The sequence below is a fragment of the Hemitrygon akajei genome, chromosome 11, assembly GCF_048418815.1.
Source record: "Hemitrygon akajei chromosome 11, sHemAka1.3, whole genome shotgun sequence".
Lineage (NCBI taxonomy): Eukaryota > Metazoa > Chordata > Chondrichthyes > Myliobatiformes > Dasyatidae > Hemitrygon > Hemitrygon akajei.
In genome coordinates this window covers 88332569-88340337 of record NC_133134.1, presented here as the reverse complement: position 1 = coordinate 88340337, position 7769 = coordinate 88332569, and the positions used below count along the sequence as shown (strand labels likewise).

Sequence of the window (7769 nt, the reverse complement as noted above, 5' to 3'; positions counted from 1 at the left end):
ATTTTGAAACACGTGGTTAGTTCTTACAGCCCCAACTAGACTCAGCCAGAGCTAGTCACAGGTAGGGCGGAATTCGTGAAGATAGTTAATGACCGATTGCATGCATTTGTTATTGATGTTGAGTTTGATGTTAGCATACATTTCAGTCGCATTAGCAGGAAGTGAGTTTTCTTTATAGGTCCATTCGTATCCGCTGCATGTGGTACATAACAAAACTCCGTAGCGTTTCTGTAGTGTAGTGGTTATCACGTTCGCCTAACACGCGAAAGGTCCCTGGTTCGAAACCGGGCAGAAACTTTCTGTCATATTTTTGTATACAATAAGCCTTGGAAAGTGAGGCAACCACACGTTAATTCAATGGAGTACTTCTGTTACTCGTTCCATAAGCAGAGCATCCCTTCATGCACAAAACTCTGGAGCAAGAGCAGTTAGCATTTATGCCGTGACCGTTCATCAGGACTGCAAAAGAAGGGGCACGAACCAGAATAAGAAGATTGGTAAAGATGTGTACACACCTGCAGGTAATAGAAGGAGGCAGTTGAGAGGGAAGGTAAGATGTAGGGAGCGTGGAGAAGAATTGTGTAAAATTCTGAACTGAAACACTGTTAGCGGTGACACTCTCTCTCTCTGACCCACACTGTGATCGTTTTTCATCGCAAGTACATGCGTTGGATTCACTCAACACCCTGTTTGTCATTTCACTCCAATCTTCCCCAATATTCAGAGGAACAGGCAGGAAGATGTAACAGCCTGATAGAGATACCCGCATGGTGTGTTGCCTCCCAGGTGCCAGGGTACAGGATGTCTCGGATCGGGTGCAGAGTATTCTGAAGCCATGGGGTGAACGGCCAGAAGTCTTGGTACACGTTGGTACCAATGTCATTGGTAGAGAAAGGGAGGTGGCCTGAAGAAAGAATTCAGGGAGCTGGGTAGGAATCTAAAAAGCAGGACTTCCAGGGTAGTAATCTCAGGATTGTTGCCTGTGCCACGTGCTAACGAGCGCAAGAATAGTATGATCATGCATATTAATGCGCGGCTGAAAGACGGCTGTAGGGGGCGGGCTTCGAGTTCCTGGATCATTGGGTCCTCTTCTGTGGGAGGTATGAACTGTACAAAAAAGAATGAGATGCACCTGAACCCAAGGGGGCCCATATCCTAGCAGGCAGGTTGAATAGAGCTATTAGGGACAGTTTAAATGAATTTGGTAGTGGAATGGGAAACGGACTGATCGGGCTGAAGAAAGGGAAAATAGAAATCAATAAAAGATAAACAGAGATGATAGAAAGGACAGACAGGAAATGAGGCATCATCACAGCTAGTGGGATGATTCACAGGGCGACAGAGGCGTGATGCAGTTAAAACAGAAAGCAAAAGCTACTGGACTAAAAGTACTATATTTCAAAGCACGGAGCATGAATAAAATGGACAATCGTGAAATTCAGCTACAGACTGGCAAGTATGACGATGTGGCCATCTCTGAAACTTGTCGAAAGAATGGCTACTTTCAAACTGATCGTCCAATGATATGCGGTGTATCAGAAAGACAGGTTAGTAGCCAGAGAGGGTAGTGTGGTGCTGAGTACAAGAAATAATATTAAATCGTTAGAAAGGGATGATATAATTTCGGAAGGTCTAGAGTCACTATGCATTGAGTTAAGAGATGGCAAGGGTAAAAGGATCATATGGCAGTGCTATGCAGGCCTCCAAACAACAACCGGGATGTGGATTACAAATTGTAGCAGGAGATAGAGAAGGCGTGTCAGAAGGGCAATGTCACAATAATCGTTCGGGATTTTAACATGAAAGTGGACTGGGAAAACCAGGCCAGTACTGGACCTCAAGAGAGAGAATTTGTGGAAGGTCTAAGGGATGATATTTGCTATCTTGAGGCAAATCAGAGTAAATAAATCCCCTGGACCTGACAGGGTATTCCCTCGGACCTTGAAGGAGACTATTGTTGTAAATGCAGATATATTTAATATGTTGTTATCTACGGGTGAGATGCCGGAGGATTGGAGGATAGCTCATGTTGTTCCGTTGTTTAAAAAAGGCACGAAAAGTAATCCGGGCTATAATTTCCCGGTGAATTATTGGAAAGAGTACTAAGAGATAGGATCTACAAGTACTTAGATAGACAGAGACTTATTCGGAAGAGTCAGCACGGCTTTGTGCGTGGTAGGTCATGTTTAACAAATCTATCAGACTTTTTCGAGGAGGTTACAAGGAAAGTGGATGAAGGGAAGACAGTGGATGTTGTCTACATTGACTTCTGTAAGGCCTTTGACAAGGTCCCGCATGGGAGGTAAGTTAGGAAGGTTCAGTCGTTAGGTGTACCTGGTGAGGTAGTAAACTTGATTATACATTGGCTCAATGGAAGAAGTTAGAGAGTGGTTGTGGAGGATTGCTTTTCTGAGTGGACGCCCGTGACTAGAGGTGTGCCACAGGGGTTAGAGATGGGTCCATTGTTATTTGTCATCTATATCAATGATCTGGATGATAATGTGGTAAATTGGATCAGCAAATTTGCTGATGATACAAAAATTGGAGGTGTAGTGGACAGGGAGGAAGGTTTTCAAAGCTTGCAAAGGGATTTGGACCAGCTGGAAGAAAATGAGCTGAAAAATGGCAGATGGTGTTTAATACAGACAAGTGTGAGGTATTGCAGTTTGGAAGGAAAAGCAAGGTAGAACATACAAGGTAAATGGTAGGCACTGAGGAGTGCATTAGAACTGAGGGATCTGGGAATACAGATACACAATTCCCTAAAAGTGGCGACACAGGTAGATAGGTTATAAAGAAAGCTTTTGGTACATTGGCCTTTATAAATCATAGTATTGAGTATAAGAGTTGGAATGTTATGGTGAGGTTGCATAAGGCATTGGTGGGACCGAATTTGGAGTATTGTGTGCAGTTTTGGTCACCGAATTACAGGAAGAATATTAATAAGGTTGAAAGAGTGCCGGGAATGCTTACAAAGATGTTGCCGGGACTTGAGAAACAGAGTTACAGAGAAAGGTTGAACAGGTTAGCACTTTATTCCCTGGAGCGTAGAAGAATGATAGAGGTATAGAGGTATATAAAATTATGATGGGTATTGATGGAGTGATGCAAGCAGGCTTTTTCCACTGAGGCCAGGGGAGAAAAAAAATCCCAGAGGAAATGGGATAAGGGTGAAGGGATAAAAGTTTAAAGGAAACATTGGGGGGGGGGGGGGGCTTCTTCACACAGAGAGTGGAGGGAGTGTGGAATGGGAAGCCAGATGAAGTATTAAATGCGGCCTCACTTTTAACATTTCAGAAAAACTGGGACAGGTTCATGGATGAGAGCTGTATAGAGGGATATGGTTCAGGTACAGGTCAGTGGGACTAGGCAGAAAAATGATTCTGCACAACCAAGAAGGGACAAAAGACCAGTTTCTGTGCTGTAATGTTCTATGGTTCTGTGATGGCTTTTTAGAACAGCTCGTTATTGAGCCTACTAGATGATCAAGTGTGCTGGATTGGGTGCTGTGCAATGATCCGGAGGTGATAAGAGAGCTTAAGGCTAAGGAACACTTAGGTAACAGTGATCACAATATGTTCGAGTTCACTTTGAAATTTGAGAAGGAGAAACTAAATTCCAATATGTCGGTATTTCAATGGAATAATGGAAATTACCATAACATGAGAGGGGAACTGGCCAAAGTTGACTGGAAAGGCTGGAATATCTTTCGCACAGGGCCCGAAGACCCAAGATCTTTGCGATCTTTGGGCACAAGAGCTCGTAAAAAGCGACCAAACGGACTTTTAACGTTGCTGTTATGTCTCCCGTTCGCTGCGAAAATGGGGAACACCTCCCTCTCCCTTACTAGGGAGAGAGAGAACCTGCTGGTTGGTGTATGCCGGATGAATGGCGATAGTCTTTGGGGTACCTGCAAGGTCTATGTCTTTGCTATCGCTTGGCTCACGCTGGTGCGCTTTTCGTTTTGCCTGTGGAGGAGGGGGATTGTTGTTCTCCGCCGATTGTTGCGCGGCACTTCTCTGTTCTCGTGGATGTTTTACAAAGAACAAAATGCATTTCAGGATATATATAATGCATTTCTTTGACATTAAATTGAACCTTTGAACCTTCGATACTTGCGATGGGGACAGGAACACTCATAAGCCAAGAAGCAACTTACACTACAAAGTGCCTATGTATGTAACACAGTGAAGCAGGGAATGAGTCGGAACAGAACTCTCTTCCGTAGATGCCGCCCTGAGGCCGTCCCATCAGAATGCCGGAAGGCATTCTTGCCGATCAGTTGCGGACACCGGAAACAATAACGGCGGCAGAAGAAATAAAGAGGTGTTCCTCCCCTTTCCCGCAGCTTCCATTTCCCACTCTGGGACCCTTCTGACCTCCTCACCTCCTCAACTGCCTTCTCGCATCCTCCTGGTGCTCCTCCTCCTCCCCTTTCTCCCATGATCTACTCTCATTTCCTGTTAGATTCCTTCTTCTCTAGATCTTTACGTTTTCACCTATTGGCTCGTTACTTCCTTCAAGAGGACCACGCCCATGTGGTGGGCTGGAGTCTTCCGTGCCTGAATTTCCCTGGGAACATTGCTGGCCGGTTAAGGGTTTTTGGAAAGGTCACCGTGCCAAACAGGTTAAAAGTCAGAGGCCAGACTAAGAGTGATGTACCAGTCCTCCAGGTTTGGGGTTTCAGCTCAGGTCTAACGACCCTGACTGGTCAAACAAAATCGTTACGAACACAGCAATGAAGAATTCTTCTCCACCTGTGTGTGACATTATCTCAAAGTATACACCTGAGCCCTCGACAGGCGGAGGAAACACGGAAAACAAAAGACAATTTAATGCCGTACCAAGGACAGAGATGGAACACCTTCATTGCTACCCTAAATGCCGATGAAGGATCTCGGACAGAAATGTCGACTGCTGATTCACTTGCATAAATACCTGAACAGCTGAATTCCTACAGCATTTTACATGCGTTGCTTCCCCGGTGTCTAACTTGCGTACAGTGAAACGGTGGGAAGCAGGTGAAGGAATCCTGCCGGTTGTGGAATGTTCGCCTGCTGTATTTAACTGAATAAACAACTAGTTGTGTCCTTTTCCCACTGATTGACTAAAAGATTCTTATGCCAGGTTTCCACCCAGAGACCTACCACGATTGAGGTGAACGCAAAACCACAGCGCCGGGGCCCGTTTATTAGTATATACCGCAGCAATAGATCCGCCCAAACCTCAGTAAAAGGTGCATTGACAAAATAATTATTCAGCACAGCAGCAGAGAGTCACAGCGAATTTTTTTTGAACATTATTCTTGTTAAATTTAAAGCATAGGGGCATTTCCGTCAGCAACAACCTTAACGACAACCTCGCCGCAATGGAATATTGCCTTTTGAGCTGTACCACAGAATTCACGTTCTGCGTGTGGACCTGTGAGTTCATTCGTGTGTGTAGGAGACGGAGTTTTCTATCTGGAAGGTAAAGAAAAAGAAACAATAAATGAACAATAACTGCGTGTAATGAGTAAACGCGGTGAAAGAAGCGGAGAGAGGATTGAAAATAGGCGGTACTAAAGACTACTAGCGAGAAGACAGTGGGTGCAATGGTGATAATACTATTGAACAGGTCCTGTTCTTCCTCCAGCCGGAGGTGAGCACTGACAGAGATATAGAAATGTACAGTACAGAAGCAAGGGCTTCGGCCCATCTCGTCCATACCGATTCATTTAAAATTGACCGCAAGCATCAAGCTGCACTCTAACCATAGCGCTCAATACCCCTACCATCCATTTACCTATCCAAACTTCTGTTGGATAAAATGGAGCTTGCATGCACCAGATAAGCTGGCAGATTGTTCCAGGCCCTCACGATCATCTGAATAATGACTTTTCTCCTTATGTTCCCTTTAAACTCTTCACCTCTCAGTTTTAACCAATGAAATCTAGTTGTAATCCCACCCAATCTCAGTGGGAAAACACCTTGATTTATCCTACTTATACCCCTCATAATTTTGTATACCCCTGTCAAACTTCCTGTCAATCTTCTACGTCCCAAGGAATAAATTCGTAACGTATTCAATCTTTCCTTATAACTCAGGTCCACCAGACACAGAAACATTTTGGTAAATATTATCTGTACACTTCGAATCTTATTTACATCTCTCCTGTAGGTCGGTGACCAAAACCCCTCAGAATACTCGCACGCGTGTACATTTCTCTTCCACGCAAGCGTAGCCGACTATGACTTCTCATCTTGTTTTTCCCAGTCCCGATGAAGGGTCTCGGCCCGAAACGTTGCCCGTTTACTCTTTTCCGTAGATGCTGCCTGGCCTGCTGAGTTCCTCCAGCATTTTGAGTGCGTTGCCTTGCTTTCCAAAGTCTGCAGATTTCCTCTTGTTTGAGGTTTTAATATATAGTATGATTTTATAAGATCCATGAAGAGGCAATGCCGGATGTTTTGTTTAGCTCGCTGTCAGATTCCACATGTTGCTTTGTCGGAACTGAAAGAGTCTGAACATCTGTGGCGTCTGTGATGGCGGAGTACACTGTGGAACAGATGCTCTGTCATAAGGGTGGTGTTGAGGCTGTATTGCACTGTTAGAGAGACGTTAGAGAGACATCACAGAGACGTTCCTTCTGGTTACGTTGGGGAACGTCTCCTCTCTGTCCGAACCTGCATTCTTCTCCCCTGCCTCTCCTCCGGCAGTGCGGCCTGAAAGCGGCCGCCATTGCCAGGCGGCACTTCAGGACCAACGGTCGGCAATAGCCTTGTCAATAAGATAGGCTGCCGTTCTCCAGGAGAAGGAAGTCAGTCTGCAGCGGGGAGAGGGGGTGGGGGGGGGGGGGAAGAGAGAGAGAGAGAGAGAGAGAGAGAGAGAGAGAGAATCCTAGGGCGACGTCTGTCATATAGTTCATCATTTCAGTTTTCTTCGTCTTCTGCTTATTCTTGTTATCTTCATTTTGTTTCTGTAACTGTTGGAGCTTGTGACATGCAATCTGAAGTTCGATCGTCTTCGAAAAAGCTCCAGGAAAGAAATGCAAACTGAGACGAGATCGAAGACATTTAGAAACATGGAAACATACAAAACCTACAGCACGATACAGGCCCTTCGGCCCACAAAGCTGTGCAAATATCTGCTAACACTAAAACTACCTGAGATTACCCATAGCCCTCTATTTTTCTGATCTCCATGTACCTATCCAAGAGTCGCTACACTATCGTTTCTCGCCGATAAAGCGTCAAGGTAGATTTAAACATCAAGGCAAATGCGAAGCAGAGCGAGGGGTTCTCGGAGAGGCTGATTCCATTGGCTTCCCTCGGAAGAGCTGTCAGTTCGTGTCGTTTCCCTTGGAGGGGCCGTTTGGTCCCGATGCTCTCGGAGATGTTGTCCAAATTCTGAGATTTATGGATTGGAATGTTTCGGTCTCTTATATTGACCTTGTTCAGTTCTATTGTTTTTTCGTGTTCTTGCGCATTCTTTATTATTGATTGGCAGGCTGAGGGATTGCGTAATCTGTTTCTTTGTGTGAGGGGCTTTGGAAGCTTTTTCTATTTTTACTGTTTGTGCGAGGGGAATTAATGCCTTTCTTTCAACCACTTCTTTGGTTTACTGTATTTTATGGCTGTCTGGAGAAGACAAATCGTAGAGTTGTATTCTGCATACAATGAAAATAAAACAAACCTTTGACCTTTGACCTTTGACCTTTGACCTTTTTCCATAGATGCTGTGTGAGTTGTTGATTTCCCCGCACATTTCCAGCATCTATGGATTATCTTGTG

At 44.8% G+C, this 7769-nt stretch overlaps 1 non-coding gene across 1 annotated transcript; it reads left to right on the top strand.

The window, feature by feature from the left end:
* The first annotated feature begins 224 nt into the window (after positions 1 to 224).
* On the top strand, positions 225 to 297 carry trnav-aac (transfer RNA valine (anticodon AAC)). The gene has a single exon. It is a non-coding gene; the product is annotated as a tRNA-Val (tRNA).
* Positions 298 to 7769: the final 7472 nt, after the last annotated feature.